This window comes from Lissotriton vulgaris, chromosome 9 (assembly GCF_964263255.1).
Source record: "Lissotriton vulgaris chromosome 9, aLisVul1.2, whole genome shotgun sequence".
In the NCBI taxonomy this organism is placed as follows: Eukaryota; Metazoa; Chordata; class Amphibia; order Caudata; family Salamandridae; genus Lissotriton; species Lissotriton vulgaris.
Window position 1 is genome coordinate 865,479,252 of NC_141697.1, and position 20,356 is coordinate 865,499,607.

Here is a 20,356-nt window from a genome sequence, read left to right on the forward strand (position 1 = left end):
GATGAACCAGAGGGTGGCATTGATGTAACAGAGGGTTGCAGTGGTGAAACAGAGGGTGCTGGGAACCTGTGATGATGAACCAGACGTAGAAACAACATAATCGCGACCGTTGCGTGCCGAAATGTAAGTTCGCAATTGCGAACTGGTACGAAACCTTCGCGAACTGGCAGAAATCCTTGCGAACACAAAAAAAAATCCGCAAATTCGCAAGAATTCGCGGATTTTGCGGATTGCGAGTTCGCAAATCCACAAAATTCGCGAACGCGAGATTTGCAAAATTCGCCCATGCTTAGTCTTTCCCCGCTTTAGGGATCACCAAGATCACTGCTTCGGCCATAGAGCTCGCCGTGTCGCCTTCGGAGGCCATCTGGTTAAACAGCCGGACTAAGTGGTGACTAAGATCGGCTGCAAAAGTTTTATAAAAAAGCTCAGTGTATCCATCTGTGCCCGGTGATTTGTGGGGTTTTAAGGCTTTGATAGTGGAGAGCACCTCCTCCCGTGTGATTGGAACTGTCAGCTCATCATTCCAGGTTGGGCTGACCTGTGGGATAGGCAGGCGTTGGAGAAAATCTTGCTGCGCGCCGGGGTCTAGAGCGCTGCAGAATACGCTTTGTAGAAGTCCCCGAACAGATTAGCTTTGTCCTCATCACTGTGGCAAAGCGCTCCCGAAGGATCTTGGATACCGCCTATGTACTCTCGCTCCCGTTTGTCTCGCAGCTGCCTTGCAAGGTGTTTCCCTATTTTGTTACCCTGAGTGTAAGAGAGGTTGCGCAGCTTAAGGAGAGTAAATTCAGCCCGGTTATTATAAATGGTCCGTAGCTTGCCTCTAACGGCTATGAGTTGGCGGAGTGTTTGTCTGGTGGGTGCTAGTTTGTGGGAACTTTCGACCGCTGTCAATTCCTCCTCCAAGGCTTCCCTGTCTTTTGCTCTTCGCTTATTGAGGGAGGAGTTGAGAGCTATGCATTTGCCCCGGAGCACAGCCTTAAGGGCGTCCCAGGTATTATATTCAGAGGTGTCCTCCGGTTTATTATGCTCATAGAAATCCTTGATAGCCTCCCGTAGGCGAGTGTACGATTCCTTATCCCGCGTCAGGGCTGCTGGGAAATACCACCGGGCCAGTGAAGGGGCGTTGCCAAGCCAGGACATGCAAATTGAATACAAGCCGTGATCCGATACAGAGATAGGAAAGATCTTAGCCTCCCTAAGGCTGCCCTGTAGAGACTGGCTGGTGAATATATAATCCAGTCTAGAGTAGGAATGGTGTACGTGGGAGAAAAAGGAGTAGTCTTTGGTGTGTGGATAGAGGGTGCGCCAGGAGTCCAGTAGCCCCATATCTTGGATAAGCCCCTGAGTGTCTGAATGGAAAGAGCCCAGACCAGAGCGGTTAGTGTGTGTGCTATCAAGCGTGGGGTGCCAAACCAGATTAAAGTCACCTAGGAGAAGTAAGGGGCCCTCAGCAAAGTCTGTCACCTTACCCAGGAGTGTGTGTAGGAAGTCCTTCTGCCCACTGTTGGGGGCGTATAGCGTCACAGAGGTGCACAGTTTCCCTTTCAGTCGTCCCTTGACCATCAGCCAGCGGCCCTCCTTGTCGGTTAGTATACCCAGGGTTTGAAAGTGAGTGGAAGAGTGGAATAGGAGTGCCACCCCCCTGTGCTTGGAAGGAGCGGAGGACTTATAGATAAGCGGGTATAGCTTATGTTTCAGGCGAAAGTCCTCCGTTTTCATGAGATGGGTTTCCTGCAGTGCGATGATATCTATGTGGTGGTCCAGGATGTACTTCCACACTTTCTGCCTCTTCTGGGGAGAATTAAGCCCTTTAACATTCCAGGTGCCTATTGTTATCGGCATTGCAAAGTGAAACCTAGGGTGCCGATACGGGAGAGGGTATCCAGGTCCCCAGTCAGGCACCACGCGATGTGTCTGTCCATAACTTTGCTCGGGGGCCGACCTACCGCCGACTCTGGAGCTGAGTCTGTACCCCCCTCAATCAATCAATCAATCAAAGCATTTGTATAGCGCACTACTCACCCGGAGGGTCTCAAGGCGCTATGGGAGGGGGGTCCGCTACTGCTCGAACAGCCAGGTCTTGAGCTGCTTCCTGAAGGCGAGGTGGTCCTGGGTCAGGCGGAGGTGGGTCGGGAGGGAGTTCCAGGTCTTGGCGGCGGGGTAGGAGAAGGACCTTCCCCCTGTGGTGGCTCTTCGGATGCGGGGAACGGCGGCGAGGGCGTGGCCGGTCGATCGAAGCTGGCGTTTGGGAGCGTAGAAGTTGAGGCGGCTGTTGAGGTATCCTGGGCCTTGGTTGTGCAGGGCTTTGTGTGCGTGGGTGAGGAGACGGAAGGTGATTCTCTTGTTGACCGGGAGCCAGTGCAGGTCTCTCAGGTGTCCGGAGATGTGGTTGCGACGGGGGATGTCCAGGATGAGTCGTGCTGAGGCTTTCTGGATCTGCTGGAGTCTCTTCTGGAGTTTGGCGGTCGTTCCGGCATAAAGGGAGTTGCCGTAGTCCAGTCGACTGGTGACGAGGGCCTGGGTGACCGTCTTCCTGGTCTCGGTGGGGATCCACCGGAAGATCTTACGTAGCATGCGTAGGATGTTGAAGCACGACGAGGAGACGGCGTTGACTAGTCGGGTCATGGAGAGGGAGGAGTCCAGGATGAAGCCCAGGTTGCGTGCGTGGTCTGTTGGTTTGGGTGCGCTGCCTAGGGCGGGGGGCCACCAGGAGTCGTCCCAGGCGGAGGGTGAGGATCCCAGGATGAGGACTTCCGTCTTTTCCGAGTTCAGTTTCAGGCGGCTGTTCTTCATCCATTCGGCTACCTCTTTCATCCCTTCGTGTAGGTTGGCTCTGGCGGTGGCGGGGTCGTTGGTGAGGGAGAGGATCAGCTGGGTGTCGTCGGCGTAGGAGATGATGTTGAGGTTGTGCTGTCGTGCGATGGCTGCGAGGGGACTCATGTAAACGTTAAAGAGGGTTGGGCTGAGCGAGGAGCCTTGAGGAACGCCGCAGATGACTTCGGTGGCTTCTGATCTGAACGGGGGAGGCGGACTCTCTGTGTCCTTCCGGCGAGGAAGGAGATGATCCACTCCAGTGCCTTCTCCTGGATTCCGATGTTGCTGAGGCGCTGTACTAGGGTACGGTGGCAGACAGTGTCGAAGGCCGCGGAGAGGTCTAGGAGGATGAGGGCCGCTGTTTCTCCATTGTTGAGCAGGGCTCGGATGTCATCGGTTGCTGCGATCAGGGCAGTCTCGGCGCTGTGGTTGGCCTGGAAGCCAAAATGCGAGGGGTCGAAGGATCCGTTCGTCTCGAGGAAGGTGGCCAGCTGCTTGTTGACGGTCTTCTCGATGACTTTTGCAGGAAACGGGAGCAGTGAGATGGGCTGGTAGTTCTTGAGGTCGGTGGGGTCGGCTGATGGCTTCTTTAGTAGAGCGCTGAGTTCGGCATGCTTCCAGCTCTCCGGGAAGGTAGCGGTGTCAAAGGAGGTGTTGATGATGTCCCGCAGGTGGGGTGCGATGACAGCGTCGGCCTTGTTGAAGAGGTGGTGGGGGCACGGGTCGGTCGGAGATCCGGAGTGGATGGAGTTCATCGTGCGGACGGTGTCTTCGGTACTGATCGGGGTCCAGGCGCGGAGGGTGGTGGTGGGGGCGGTGGTTCGGTCGTGGCGTGCGTCGGTTGAGTGCTGAAGCTGTTGTGTATGTCCGCGATCTTGTTGTGGAAGTAGGAGGCGAGGGAGTTGCAGAGGTCTTGCGAAGGGGTGATGTCGTTGTTTCCGGCGTTGGGGTTGGTGAGCTCTTTAACGATGTGGAAGAGTTCCTTGCTGTTTTGTGCGTTGTTGTCCAGTCGTTCCTTGAATGCAGTTTTCTTGGTGGTGTGGATCAGTTGGTGGTGTTTTCGGATGGCGAGCTTGAGGAGCAGTGTAGCAGTGAAAGTTACTGTTACTTCTCATCCAATCTGTCTTCCCCATACTACTCCACTCACATGAGTCACCCCGCAAAAGCAAGAACGGACCGCCACCACCAGTTATCCCCCCTCCCCATCCCCCCAAAACCGATAACAGAATAACCAACCATAACAAAAAATGTGAGAACTTAGGTAGTCGCCGCGCAGGATAAATCACCCCACGCATAAACTCGTGGGAACTACGGGTCCTGGGATCCGGACCGCGCAACACTACAGCAGTAGCAACATAAAAACAGTGGAACTAAGAAGTCACTTACAGTTCGTCTCTGACCACTTAGCGATAGTCAACCGTCTGAGCGGGGTGGGCCTCAGCAGTCGTAGCAGGGTAGATTCGCCCCCCCAGCCAGGGGGGGGCGAATCGCCACCCCCATCTCCGCAGTGTCTCCTCATGATAGAAATGAAGGCCTTGCTCGCCTGGCAGATCCATCAGCGGTTTTTCTTGTTCGTGCTCTGCGACCAAGGCGAGGTGGAAGCTGCTCCGCCTGGTGAGGTCTCCGATGCTCCCGGTGCTGGGCCCACCTCCTCCGCCTGCAAACCCAGTAGGCGTAGGCCTTCTCCCAGGGTGGTGAGTTGGTGTCGTTTGTTGTGCAGTTCGAAGCTGAGGCCAAAGGGATAGGTCCACCTATATTTGATGCCGTCATCTTGGAGCTTAGATGTGACAGGACGCAGAGTTTGTCTTCTCGCCAGGGTCGATGGTGCGATGTCCTGGAAGACGGAGCAAGTAAAGTTCTGGAAGGAGACAGAGTCCTTGGCCCTTGCTGCTTGCAAGACCTTTTCTTTCACTTTGAACGAGTGGAATTTTGCCAGGATATCCTGAGGCCGCCGATGATCGCCCTTTGGGGGAGGGCCCACTCTGTGCACTCTTTCAAGCTTGATTTTAAGCACCGTGGGGTGTAGGATTTCCGCGATGAGGCCCTCTACAAAGGCCCCAAGGTCAGGCCCCTCCGCGCCCTCCTCCAGGTCCTTGATGCGGACATTTTCCCACCTCGCGCGGTTCTCCAAGTCCTCGGTCTTCATTGAGTTTGCAGGAGCTGATCTTTCAGAGACCGGATGTCATCTTGACATTCCTCCATCACTTACTTATGTGTTTGATGATTGGCCTCCAAGTCAAGCACTCGCGTACCCACTGAGTCCACATCGCGTTGAAGTGTGGTCATGCGCTCCGTGATGTCTGAACGCAGCTGATCAATAGACGATTTCATGTCCTGACTCAGCTCCTTCCGCAATTCTGATTTGAAATCTTTAAACATAGACTGGAGGTCCGCCTTAGAGAGGGCCATGTTCGCCTTTTCGGTAGAGCCCCGGAGAGCTGGCCTGGCGTCAGTAGAGATGAAGAAGTCTGAGACCCTGCCGGTTCCTTTGTTGGTGCCCTTCTTCGGAGCCATAGGGGGTAGGGTCACTCTCCTTGCCGCTCCCACGTGTGCCAGAATAGCTTTTCGTGTTCTGCAGCTTGTTCAGCGAGAGAGGGCGGCAGCCGACAGCTCTTTTATAGCTATATATCCCTTCCTGGTAGGCCCAGCGCTCACTGTCTAGATGATGCCCCTCTATTTTGCAAGTCGGCAGGTGGTGTGGTTCATAGCTGCCACTGTTTCCCGGCCCGGGCCCTGTCGGTGTCGCTCTCCCCTCTGGTTCCGCCGTCAAGCAGGGTTGGGGCCACTAGATGACTTCAGCGCTGTCCATTTGCGCTCACCACAGTCACCAGTGTGAAGCTAGAGAGTGCAGGGGCGTATGCAGATCCCCACGAGGCTGCTGCCCGGTCAGGACGACCCAACGGCTGCCATCTTGGAGTCAGGCAACCGGGGTGTCTTCCTCCGTGTAACGGACAGTCATCTAGCCGGCATCTGGACCTCAGAGGGGGCCCATGTTCCTGATAGGATCCCCAAGCCGTCGCTCACATCCCGACACTGGTAGCTGGAATCCGGCGTTCCCGGCGGCCGACTCAAGTCACTCGTCAGCCGCCATTTTGCGAGTCGGGTCCGGCGCCGAGCAGAAAGAGCTGAGTTCGGAGTCCCGGCGCCTCTATGGTGGCAGGAGAGGCAGATTAAGGCTCCCTAGACGGTCCGCCCGCAACCTCGCATCCGAGCAGCGAAAGCCATTCCACTGCACCTACAGGTGAGCCCGCTGAGCGCCCCGCGGTCCGGGAGCCGAAGCAGGTCACGTCTGCTCGGCCATCTTGCCCGGCCACGCCCCCCTAAGTAAAACTTTTTTGACCTTGTCTACCGACCAAAACTTAGAATTCATAGATCCTGGTGAATCCTTAGACCCTGTAAAGTAATCAAGTACAGTTTCAAAAGCAAAATTCATTATCATGTCCTGTTGTACAGATGTATACTTTTTTCAACATTTGTGAACATGCAACGGAAGAGAGATCACAGTGTGAATATTGGTGATACTGTTTACAAAAGAAATTAATAAAGCGCACTTCGTTACAAAAATATATTTTCTGTAAACTCAGGGTATGTGCCTAATAGGTAAGAATGAGGGTGCCGATGGGGGTGCGGTGGTGAGGGGTATCGGCGGCGTCAGTGCTTGAAAGTGCTCTAAATAACGTATGAATCAAACCTGTGATTAACACTTTTATCACTGTGCTTGTCGCGGGTAAAAAACAAGTCTGCAACATAAGGTAAAGGACGTCAGTTAACACGTATACGCGATAGCGTATAGCTGCATACTCTGTCTAAGCTTACTGTGGTTCAAAAAAAGGAGATACGCGCCTTACCGGGATGTTAGGTATTCTCAGCGTATTCTGTGTAAATCTGTCGATGAGTGTTGTGCGCGACCAATGTATCGCGTTCTAAATAAGTATTCAGAGTCACTTGACTCATAAAGTGTAATAGAGATTCTGATTCGCGGGCGTATCACAGTACGCAAAGATCCGTGTTAAGGTATATGTTATTGGCTGACATGTAGTCACGTGTCAAAACATACGCTGCTTACCGGGATGTTAGGTATTATCGGCGTGTCCTATATAAATCCGTTTGCTAAGTGTTCTGCGCGACCAGTATATCGCGTTCTGAATGAGTATTAAGAGTCACTCGACTCATGAAATGTAATGCAGGCGTATCCCAATACAAAGAGATCCGTGTGAAGGTGTATGTTATTGGCTGACACGTAGTCATGTGTCAATACCCAGAGTAATCACCATGTAAATAATGGCAGTACGGGGCATCCGTGCGGTGCTATGTCATGTGCGTTTAAAGATCACAGGTGGCATGTGGTAGTGAAACCATATACAAGTGAAATGTGGAAATGAAAGAGTACAAGATTTTACCATGCGGTGATGTATAAACTACTGTAGGCAAAGAGGTGTGAAAACTAAGTAACCTTCATAGCCTGAAAGGTGCGTTGATAATGTAAACATTTCACAATATTCTCTACCTTTAAAAAACAGTGAAAGTAAAGTGAAATAAAATGCAATAAAAACTAATAATAGTTTTCCATCTGTTAACCAGATTGTTCAGTGATTATCAATAGTCTATAGGTAACAACTGAATTCCAGGCGTTCATTTAACCCTCTCGGAGCTGTCGATGATAATCTGTTGATCCAGTAAAGTTCTCTCCTTAAAATATGTTGTTTATTGTCTCTTCCTGGTAATACTGGTACCATTTCTAAGATACAGAACTTGAGTTGGCTGGGATTGTGTTGATGGTCATTAAAGTGTACTGCTACTGTGGATTTCGTGGATTTGAGTCTAATGTTGCTAAGATGTTCTGTTAGTCTGGTTTTTATTTTTCTTGATGTTTTGGCCACATAGGGAAGTCCACATGGGCATTTCAACATGTAGATTAGGTTGGTGCTATCACAGGTTCCACTTGATGGGTGGTTTATTTCATTCTATTTAATAATTGAGTTGAAGTTTCCACAATTATAGCAAGCGAGTGTACCTTTGTATGATTTTGGGGACTCTGTGGATTTGGGTTTCAACAGTTCCTTTAGGTTTCTCATCCTTTCGTATGCAAATCTGGGGTTTGAGGTAAAAATGCCCTTGAAGTCTTCTTCAAGGGCCAGTAACGGCCAATGTTTTAGGATGACTTTTTTGATGTTGTGACTTCTTGTGGAATATTTTGAGATGAACACTGATCTCCGCTCTTCCCTTGAAATGGATGGTGTCAATAGTTGTTGTCTGTTCATTTGTTTTATCCTGTCTACAGCTAGTTCCAGTATGGCTTCTGGGTATCCTCGATCTTTGAATTTCTTAATCATGTGTTCTTTTTGTTCTTCATATAAGTTCTGAGAGGAGGCAATGCGTTTTACGCGTAGCAGTTGAGAAAATGGGAGGTGATTTTTTAATGAAGGTTGGTGGAAGCTCTGATAGTGCAATATGTTGTTTTTGTCCGTTGGTTTCTGAAATACGGGGTGAGTAAATTGTCATGTTCCTTGATGATCAATACATCCAAGAAGGTTAGCTGTTTGTTATTGATGTTATGTGTAAATTGAATTTGGTCATTGATGTTATTGAGTTCTTGAATAGCTGACATCAGTTGATTGGTTGATCCTTTCCATAATAGGAAAATATCATCTATATATCTCTTATATAGTATGAGATTGTCTTTCCATGCTTGATTGGTTAAAATGTATTCTGTTTCAAAGTAATGCATAAAAATGTTAGCATATGCCGGCACAATTTCCCATGGAAGTACCGTTGCACTGTGCAAAAAATTCATTTTTCCACTGAAAATAACTATGAAATAGTGTGAAGTGCATTAGTTCCATGATTAGTAATTTCAGGTCTTCATCCAGTTCACTGTTTAGTAAGATATTCTCCAGTGATGTTAATCCCAGATCGTGGGGGATTGAGGTGTGTAATGACTTCACATCAATGCTGGTTAGAATCATCTCTGTCGTAAATGAGGTCTTGTGTGCTTCCAAAATGTTCAAAAAGTGAGTGGTATCCTTTATGTAAGTGGGAATTTGTTGTACGAGTGGTTGTAGATGTTTATCGATGAATTTTCCTATGGGTTCGTGGACGGAATTGATTGTGGAAACGATCGGCCGGAATGGGGGAACTGTAGGGTGTTTGTGTATTTTTGGAATCCTGTAGATGTAGGGGATGGATTTTGTTTGATTAGGTATTCTTATTCTTTGTTTCCAATGGTTCCTGAGTCATTGGCTTTTTCGATGATTGTCGTCAAAATTTTCTTGTATTCGTTTGTGGGGTCTCCCCTCAGTCTCATGTAAGTGTTGACGTTGTTGACATGATCATTGACATTTCTGTCGTAGAACTCAGTGTCCATGATTATAAGGGCACCGCCCTTATCAGCCTGTCGTATTGTTATGTTTTTGTTTTCTGCCAAATTTTGAATAGCCTGCCTCTCTTTTTGAGTAATGTTGGTTCTTTTTGGTCTGGAAACTTTAAAAATCTTCGTAATGTCCTGATTAACAACTTTTTCAAATACGTCAAGTACCTTGTGACTCACTGGTGGTATAAACCGGCTGGGGTTCCTAAGTCCCATCAGCTTATCTGATTCTGTGTCTGTGATCGGTCTCTCTACTACATTAGAGAAGAAATGACTGAGGCGTAAGTTCCTTAGAAATTTGTACACACAAATTTGTATTTCTAGTAGGTTGGAATGGTACGTCGGCACAAATGATGTGCCCTTTTGTAGGGTTTGCAATTGAAACTTGTTGATGTTGTGACTGGAAATGTTGATAACTAAGTCCTGTGACTACTGGTGTTTTGTGCTACACTTTCTGATGATTGACCTCTTGTTGTTCCTGCTTCTCCCCCTCCTGGTTCTTTTGGGCGTCCATGGCCTCTCTCTAAAAAAGGAGTTGTGGCGGTTGAAGAAGTCGCTGTTTGCTGTCCGCTGGAGTCTGATGTTTGATTTTCCTCTCTTGGTCTTTGGGCGTTTCTTGAATTGTAGGGACTCTCCTATTTGATTGAGAATAATCTGATGCTGTTTCGTCTGATGATTTGTACTGAGATTTTTGTTGGCGTCTACGGGCATATATGTCTGCCCAATTGTATACCTCTCCTGTGCGGTAATCAGTAGTGTCCCTCTTAAACTTTCTGATTTTGCGATCATTTATCTCTTTAGTGTAAGCATCCAATTGTTTGTTAATGTCTGTGATTACTTGGACCCATTCCTCCTTAGATAACATGGTGTTCAATTCATCTTTGAGTAGTGCTGTTTCTTTGTTCAAGTCTTCAATGAGTTTTGCTAGTTCTTCTATGATAAGTAGAATAAGGTCTAAGGAACACTTATTAAGTATTGCAAACCATTTCTCTGTGAAACGTGTGTTGTTCTTGTACAAGGTTGACTTCAGTGATATCCGTAGGCCTCGTGGAATTTGCTGTGCCTTGTGATATTTTATTAGGGTACTGGCGTGAAGTCGTTGGTTGACTATACGTTTGGACATGTATATGAGTTGTTTAATATTAGCTTGTGTTGAACCTGTACTGGTACTGGGACTTTCGTCCTCCTGGATTAGTGCATAAATGCATTTTGAATCTTCTTCGGTGAATGCCAGAGTTTCGGCTCTTTGATCCGTTGGATGTATCATGTCGTCGAATTGCATTTTTATTTGGGTGCTGTATCCGCTGTTTTGTACAGAAGTTTAATAGATTCCTAACCAAGACGGTGATTGGGATACGCACTCCCTTTGATGATCTTAGTGTAGTCAAAAGTCTTTGTGGGTGGGTGGTGCCCGTCGGGTTGAACCCCCTGTACCTGGGTTGGAGAAAATTGTTTGACGCACTGTTCCCTCGAGAACAGTGTCTCCCCAGAGCACTCAATGCGAAATGTTCAATGAATGATTCAGAAACGTGTGAGCAAGTTCAATATATCCTTTTAATTGTTCGTTTTGAATTCATATCATGATTATTCTCATGGTCTTTTATCATTTAACTCGGTGGCCCAATGCATTTTGGGCTTAGCCCTTCCTCGGGGGCCCTGTACAATTCTGTAAAGTAATCAAGTACAGTTTCAAAAGCAAAATTCATTATCATGTCCTGTTGTACAGATGTATACTTTTTTCAACATTTGTGAACATACAACGGAAGAGAGATCACAGTGTGAATATTGGTGATACTGTTTACAAAAGAAATGCATTGGGCCACCGAGTTAAATGATAAAAGACCATGAGAATAATCATGATATGAATTCAAAACGAACAATTAAAAGGATATATTGAACTTTGCTCACACGTTTCTGAATCATTCATTGAACATTTCGCATCGAGTGCTCTGGGGAGACACTGTTCTCGAGGGAACAGTGCATCAAACAATTTTCTCCAACCCAGGTACAGGGGGTTCAACCCCACGGGCACCACCCACCCACATAGACTTTTGACTACACTAAGATCATCAAAGGGAGTGCGTATCCAATCACCGTCTTGGTTAGGAATCCTTAGACCCGAAAGGGTCAGATTCTTCTACTGGATCCATTTTACATTGATGGTCAGAACATTCAAACTCCTCATTTTGTTGGCTTAGGGAATTTATTTTCATATTAAAAAAAAGTTATCAAGCTTAATTCATCAATATTGGCACTAGCACTTCTAAAATTTCCATTTTTTAAATTATTAATAAAACCCCAAAACAGTCGCAGATCCTTAGATTTACATGCATAATGAAGTTTGGCCCAAGATTCTTCATAGTACAATTGTTTAGCCCTCCAAATTTCATTCTTGTAACCCCTCTTTAAGTCTCTGATTTTAAGTGACGTTAGAAAATAAGAAGTCCCATTTGCTTTTCTATACAATGATCTTATTGTTTTGTTAAGAGACCGTTTCAAGTATAATAAGCGATAGGAAAACCATCCTAGGTTCTTAGAGTTCAAAATTACACCCCCGGATGGTTCCCTATTAGGGAATTTATTCAATAAGGAGTCACATAAGGTGGGTCATAGAGCAACCATTGAGATTCCTTCAGAGTATGCGTCCCGAGCTACATGAATTAAAAGCGAAAGAAAATCAGTAATATCTTTCTCTGTTTTCTCACTCCATACTAATCTTTTTAGATTAAAAGCTGTCGGTCAGTTCTTAATATTTTAATTTCTGAAAAATACTCGAAGGGTAAACTAATAGCAATGACTTGCGAATTATGGTCACTCTCGATCCTGGGAACAACCTCATAACTTTGAACTAAATCTGAGAGTTTATCTGACAAGATCGTATAGTCAAATATAGAGGGGCAGTTGCGTTTATTAAAAGTTGGGGAATACTCTCTATCATACAGGATCTTTAGATTGTATTTAATAAATTCACAATTGGACCATTGGGCTAAAAGATCTGATTGGGTATCCCGCTTTTTATACAATACAAGGTGAGTGTTAAAATCCCCAGAAATGATCATCTGTGCATCCCTATGATCATAATATAGCACCTTCACTATTTCCCATAACTGGATAAGTTGAGATAATTGAACCTTTTTTTTTAACTCAAATAAAGATTTAAAATGATCAACAATTGACTGGCTACTAATTTAACGCACTGCATCCATTTGACTTGAAGGTCTATCTCGTAATGTTCAACATTGAGACTTAAAGAAACATATATTGAAAGTCCCCCGCTTGGGCGGCCATAAGCGGCGTCCCTACATGCCACGTTCAAATATTCGTAATAGCCGATCAGCGGTGTACCACCCAGATTCCATGTTTCTTGCAAAATTAACATATCAAACAATTTTAAATAACCTACAACATTTACATCTTCTATAAGTGTGTTAAAACCATTTGTATTCCAAGAACAGAATTTAAACGCTGCTTTTACATTATATGAGGTACCCCAACATCAATCAGTCTTTATTGAATTTTTTCTAGATAGAATATACGGAAGCCAAGTCCAATCATCAGCCGCCTCGGCAAACCCTTTTAATTCCTCACATACACGTGATCCGGGCTGACAGCTTTTGATTTTCATGCCACCTAACCTATTTAAGGCTGAAGATGGACCTGTAGCGCCTTTCAATACTCTGAATTGATTGACCTCAATTAATCTTGGAGCCTCCTTCTTCACTATAGGTATTAATGGGGTCGGGTATTGCTGACCATGGAGTCTCCATACTTTGATCCCCCAACTTTCAAAATTATTAGAATTCATTAGTATTTTCTTTACAATGTCATCCTTTAGCCAGGTCGTGATGGTTGTCTCCCTGTTGCCACCGTCTATCTTAAATTCTACAGAATCCAGATCTTCAGTTGCAACATACTTAAGATCAGGAATTGCTTTTAGTAGTTTCAGAATATTCCCCCTATTTAAAATGTCGTGTGAACCACGAGTAGAGTATTGGGGACAGAAAACTACTCTTCTATTTTCAACCTGCGGTTTGGGGGGTTCCATATTACTCCTAAGCCCTGAATCGGATAGATCCCTCTTCCCAGCTATCACCAACAGGGGATTGTCTAGAAAATTTGATCGATCAGACTGCTCTGGCTTTGATTGATCTGGACTACAAGGACGTTCAGCCTGTTTGTTCTTATTTGGATGCAGAAGGGTGGGATTTACTCATTTTCATTAAAACAGCTTCTGTTCTTGAACACAGAGCTGTACCCCCTGACTAATCTGGTCATTATGCGTATGGGGAGGGTTTACAGGTGTATCAATAGCCATATATTGCTCTCCTTTTGGGACTACTCCGTCATCTTCACACCAAACTGACCCTATTTTCCTTGGATAGTTTTGTATATTATCGTTGGGCCCTACTAATTCTTGGATTGGAGTGATCTCGTTCTGATTAATAAAGTTTTGAATACCCTCATAGGAGTATAAATCTGGAATAGGCTTGTCTTGTCCTCCTCGATTCTCTCGAGTTACTAGTATCTGGGTTTTGGTCACCACATTAAGATTAGACTCTTCCTTTGACCCTTCACTCCCAACTTTACCGGATTGTTTAAACTTTTTATTGACTTGAGGGGCAGTCAAAGGTCTAAATATTGGGAAGAGAGCCACGGGACCAGAATTCGTGGTTAATGAGCCGCTATTATTTACTACCCCGGTAGGTATTTTTTTTTTATCCTGCGCAGACTTATTATGTGCTTTTCTTAACATTTTTCTCGCCCTTTTTGATAAAACTTCAGGTACTACCATTACTTCAGTGGCCATACTAAATATTGAGCTACTCTTATTTAGCTCCTGATTTATCTTTGATTTAGGGGAGTGTGTAATCTCTAAAGGTATACCAATATTGCCAGCTATTGGGCATAAGGCCACGTTTTTAATACTAGCGACCTGCGGGAGGAAAGTTTTAAGACTGGAGGATTTTTTGCTATGGTTCCAGTATTTATTAAATCGTCTCTCCCCTCCACTTTCCTACCAGATAATAGTTTTACTTCGTGGACCATTGAGCTAACAATTGATGGTAGATCAGAGATTTTGTCAATCAATTGAGCACAAGTGCAAGATATTAACTGGTTCTCTTTATCAGCTTGAACTTTAGTGATCAACTTAGTTAGTTGAAGAAGCTTTGCATCAATTCCTACAGCATGTGTTGCTAAAGTATTTAAAATGGCCACCTGGGTGTCTAACTTATCAGAGTGGAAATTAAGGGCATGTGTAATAGAATCCATAGTGTTAAGCAAACAATCCCATACTCCACGATCTGAGTTACCAACATTATTTTCCTTGGCATCGGGTTTTGCCTGAAGATTTCCATGAAATTTTGTTAAAAAAGATAAATCTGCAGAGTTAAAAGTTTTACATTGCCCATTAATATCATAGTTAACGTTATTGCGCCTACTGGCCATACCTGGAACCAAAACAGACTTGTTAATACAGAAACTATTCTCGAAGATTATACTGGAATGATCCAAATTAAAAGGACGAGCGTCCTCAATTAAGGAAGGATGGTCGATCGGACTTAATACTAAAACATCTCCACCTCCTTTATTGAGCGATTTAGCAGCATTATGATCAGCCACTACGGCCACATCACTCACACTATGATTCGAGCCTGAAGAGATATCAATTACTGGACATACAGCTTTTCCACTCTCAATAGATCTGATGTTCAACTTTTCCATTCCTGAAATTTGTAGGTCCTCCGCCAAAATTATCCCGATCGGCTGGTCCACCTTATTTTGGCGGTGGCTTTGGAGACTTCTCCTTGAGTCTATTCATATCAATCGTCTTAAGTTGGCCCCAGTTAGATTTAGGATCTTTCAATGGAGAAGAGTGGCCAGAAATTAAGTTCATATCCGGGAAGTCCGTCTTATCACAAGGCCTTGCTACAGCCAAATCAATTTTACAATCAGTAACTTCACAAAGCTGAGCACTGTTTAAACACGGTGACGTTAGCGAAGAAGAAGATAATACTCTGCAATCAGCACTGGAGTTGCCATTCTTAATTTGATTTCTATTTTGCTTTTGAGTGTGATGATACTTAAAAAAGAAGCTCTTAATTGACGGTTGAGCGTCAATATTGGATATCTTCTGAATCTTCCCAGGCGCTATAGGGGATAGAGCTGATGGACTCGACTCGGCTGGCTCCGTCAGGCAGTCCCTTGATAAAATAACCCCCTCAGTTTTTTTCCTCTGTCTTTAACTGTAACCCTGCTTCAGTAAATGTTTCATGCCTCTGGCGTTGTTTTAATTTCGGCAGGGCACCGCGTTGACGACCGGATTTCATCACCAACCGGCACCCAAATAGGGAAGCAAGATTGGGGGTATGTACGGCCTACTGGGCCTCTCTCTGTGCCTCTCTCTCTCTAACTGTAGCCTCGCTATTCAGCCGGAACAACCCCACTTATCGATTTTTATGGGGCTCTTACGTGTAGACGATTTGGTAGGGGCAGCTTGGGGACTGTAAAGGTCAAACTACCTGCAATAGCCGCAAGTATCACCACCCGGGACACTAGATGCAGAATAATACTTCAGCAACCCCCTCTCATCAGCAGCTTCAACTGAAGTTTCAACATCAGAAAAGGGGAGAAAAATCAGTAGGGGGTTGGGTAATAGTGGATAATAGTGCCCGCGTCCTCTCTAGCTAAGCCTACTAATCGCCAAAGAAGAGGTTACCTCAATGCAGCTTAGTCGGCTTTAGTAAAACTATAAATAGTCCGATAAATAGTCAATAGTCAATAGGCTGCTCCAGCGACGATACCCTTCCTGGCACTACAGCTGCTTCTACACAGCCACTGACCCGCCACTGATCCGATGATCCGCTCTCTCCCCCACCACCTTCTTTAACCTGTAGGTGTGGCTGCGGATACGGTAGGACGGCAGAATGCGACAAGCGGAGCGACTTTCACTCAGCCTCAGCCTCCTCTACCACGGTTCCTCACTGCCACCTGTTGCCTTCTCTTACTCACAGTGGTCCGGCTCAGGCCGTCATGGGCTCGGGCACATGCTCAGACCCTGGTTCGGTCGGTCCGGTCCCAACCCGCCTTAACTTGGCTACAGGTTCCCCACCTAGCCACGACCAATGCAGCGGCAAGCAGCAGCAGCTTCTCGGCTTCTCGCGTAGCTTCTCGCGTAGCCTAGCCTTACATTTTTAGATTGATCTGGCTTGGCTACGGGCAGGGAAGGGTAGCCATGGCTGCAACAAAGCCTCTTGTACCCCATGCCTGGCAAGGAACACCATATTATTCCCACCGCGTGTATGATTAATTAGCAGGGTGGGGGGAAAAACTCCGGCTCGCAACACTTGTTCTAAAAGAGCAAATATATATCCGGCAATCCTAGACCCACAGCCCCAAAACAACGGTGCCTTAACCCCTCAGCCTTTCATGCCTTTTCCAGACTGGACCCTCGGAAACTGCTGCTCCGCTCTGCGAATCAAGTGAAGCCCACACCACCAAATGTGGAGGAATGGTATGTTATCCTAGGAGCCCACTACCATGCTTTTTACCCAATTAAAACAATGATAACACAAACCAGAACCAGAGCCCAGTCAGCAACTGGTACACTCTATCGTAGGGGAAATGACAACTGGGGACCTCCACTAATGCCTCATCCTAGCCATAGTGCCTGGAGCCAAGCACCACAACCAAGGCACATCCACTGAGCCTCGGGTGATGCCTGGAAGTCCTGAACCACTGACAGGTGGACCATTAATCACATAAATATACACAACCACTACGGGATTAAGTATTATTCGGATATATGACAATATTCATAGCCATCAACTTCCGCCATCCACATGCCACAGTTAGTAAGAAAATTAGGCATAACCTTATAATTTATTTCAGCTTTTCCCTTCACAAAGTACTTACATTGTTGGCCGACTGGGCCGACACACTCAGCTGTGCACCTCATGCCGGCAGGCCCCAACGCGCTACAGCAAACATTGCATTACATAATATACAGGGCACCTCATAGCGCGCCTACCCACAGCAGTAGAGTCCAGGACCACGTGCAGGTCAGTCCCGTCACCGCCTATACAATGTACAATTCCACCGCACCCTCTTCTTAGGTTCTCTCCAATCGCTGAACCTCCCCATGTGTTGGAGCTTGTCCATATGGAGATAAGACCTAGGGCAAGCCCCCCCCCCCTCATGAAGTTAAACTATATTGCACTGTATATGAACCTGTGTATACTTTATCTTATCATCACCTTTACCAAGCGGTCCCAGGCAGACTGTATCGCCATGTACCGATGAACGGCAGGAAGGAATTAGGCATGATACTCCATTGTAAACTACCGCTTGGCCTTAAATTTGTGCACTGTGCACATTATGGCAGCTGGCACCAATGCACCACAGCAACCAGTTTATGTTTGCAATCCAGGGCAGTTGGCCTTACATTTGACTTTGTATTTGGCCGGCTTGACCGACCTGCTCCGCACATTGTGCCAACAGGCCCTAATGCGCCAAAGCCACCATCTCATTATTTGCAATCACGGGCGCATGGCATCGCAATTGAATGTGGCCCCCACAACTGCCCCACCTATCGCCCCGTAAACCAAGCGGTGTCTTGCTAATTATTTGTGTGCCTGGAATGACTGGAGGGCTATTGAACTTGTGACATTGATCCATTCCTCCAAGCTTATTGCCTTTATGTAACCAAAGTGCCTATCAATCGTTATTTAATGCGAGTGCCCAAAAAAAGACAGATTGTGTTGCCCATGTTGAAGGCCAACGGTAGCTGCAGATTACATGTATTTAATACCTTATTCCGGAACACTCACCTGCAGAGATTGTGCCAGCAGGCCCCAACGTGCTACCGCAACATTTCTTAAGCCCTTAGTAATTGGTTAGCCCTGCTACTCCGCGTGCATACTGCTACTATCACTAGTAGGGTGGCACCAAAGTTGTCGGTCCTTTTGAGCCAATTGCCTCGATAAGGATTGCACACTGGCTCTGTAACTTATTAGAAGGAGCAAGAGAATCCCATAAACGAGCCCCTTTTGCTCACACCCCAGCCATGTGAATAGCTGCAAGCATAGGTATGTAGACTGGTACAGAACTGACCCAGACGAGGGTACCCGGGGCTACTCACTTCCAGAGAAATTTAGCCACCATTGGACATGGGCAAAGTATTGGGACCAAACAAAATGCAAAAGCCAGTGGCAAATAGCCAATGTTATTATCGCCAGGGCGCTCAGCCCCGCAAGTTCAATTAAATCTGGAAGGAAAACTTTGCTGGGTCGACCTCCCCGGCCCTGCTGATTACATGTTACTTAATGTGGCAGACCATGGACCCTAGTCCTGTCCCCGCCCATGTGCTGTGAACTAAAGTTATAGTAGGCAGAGTGCCAGTAGTGTTTCTGCCTTATTATGGTGCAAGGAAAGGGACTGCATGGCTCTGCACCGGCCAGGCTATATTTATCGCTGAGCCCAATTGCCTATAATATGCAAAAATTACCACAGGAGCACGAAAACCTTCCCGTGCCTTTCGGTACCTCTATAAACCGTGACCGGTATTTAAGTTTCGCTATATAGGCAGAGTGCCAGTAGTGTTTCCACCTTATTATGGTGCAAGGAGAGGGACTGCCTGGCTCTGCACAGGCCAGGCTATATTTATCGCTGAGCCCAATTGCCTATCACATGCCAAAATTACCACAGGGGCACGAAAACCTTCCCATGCCTATCGGTACGGCTATAAACCTTGACCGGTATCCAAGTAAGAGTGTTACCCCTACATGCTGCTATGCCCCGATGTGGATACCCTGCAGCACTCCTACTCCACTCACTTGCATGCTTCCCCCCTTCCAAGTCGACCTTTTGGCTTTTACTCCCGCACCAAGGCCTATCCTGTGGCATGACACATGCAAACCGTTAAACTGTTACCACACTGGACCCGGACTCCTGCACCCCGGTGTGCCGGTACTGATATGTCAGCCATCCTCAAGTTGCTGCCAGGTGCCGTCTGGAGGCTATGTAACTGCCATGCCCACGCAATGCGCCTCCCACCAGCATATTAAAGAAAAGAAAACAAGCAGTCAATGTTTGGTGGTCTCCACCTTGAATGCGCACTTATGTCTGGAGTAGAAATTACATGTCTCTAAACCAGAAGCAGTTTCCTAGGACAATATATATCTCATTTATTACCCCTCCTGCATTGCAGCTATGAAAACATTTTGTTTCAGGAGTATGAAATAGCACAGCTGAATTCCCAGCTGCCTCTGCACGCCCATACCTCCCATAACCAACTGCCCACAACACATAGTTAAATGCCACAAAGTAAGTGGCAGTGCCTTAACCGTATGTATATGTGTTGTAAAGGACACTAAGACCTCCTCCATCCTGTTCAAGGGGAGTGCTAACCTTCTCTCCTTTCATACCACACGAATGGTTATCCCCCAGGTATCCACTTTGTATTACGAGGTGGACCTTTTTTTTTTTTTACTTATTTATTATTTATATATTTATTTTTAAAAATGGCCTTCATTTAGTTAATATGCGGTAGGGACCGTACATAATAAGTGCCTTGCGCCCAAATTCTAGTGACTTGTGCAAGAAAGCTGATGCAATTACCACAAATAACCTGCATCGCACACAAGCTGTATTTGCCACCTCAGCATTAATCAAAATAAGCCAGTGCCTTGCCAAAAGTTCACTGCTGCTTCTACTGGTACTTTGTACGCTTTTGTAACTTGCACACATGTCACTTTCCTCCTGTAATGACTTAAGGTTGCTTATGTAATATGGTCACTAGTAACTTACTCCTCATGTATCATTACTGTTCCTAATTCAAAGCGCTCTTCCACCTTCGGGTAACGTCCACGCTATATAAAAAAAACGCATCAAAACGAGGAATAAATAAAGCTGTCCACCCCGCTCCTCTTGCCATGCCGGGACCGGCGCAGGACGTCCGAACATGCAGCCGATCAAAATGCCCGCAGCGGCCTCAACCCAGCTCGCGAGGCCTGACCTTCCTGCATGAGCCTGTCACAAAGTCCGCGCTACACAAAAAACATTGCGCAATTAACCACTACACGCATGTCTTAGCGTAAAAGGCCATTTATTAGGACAGGTATGACAACCACATTTCAACATAACATCAATAACAGTTAACAATCCCCCCAA

At 46.4% G+C, this 20,356-nt stretch overlaps 1 non-coding gene across 1 annotated transcript; it reads right to left on the minus strand.

Annotated features, from left to right (window-relative positions):
* Positions 1-19,484: 19,484 nt before the first annotated feature.
* Positions 19,485-19,616, minus strand: LOC147692384 (U6atac minor spliceosomal RNA). The gene has a single exon (XR_015300276.1). It is a non-coding gene; the product is annotated as a U6atac minor spliceosomal RNA (small nuclear RNA).
* Positions 19,617-20,356: the final 740 nt, after the last annotated feature.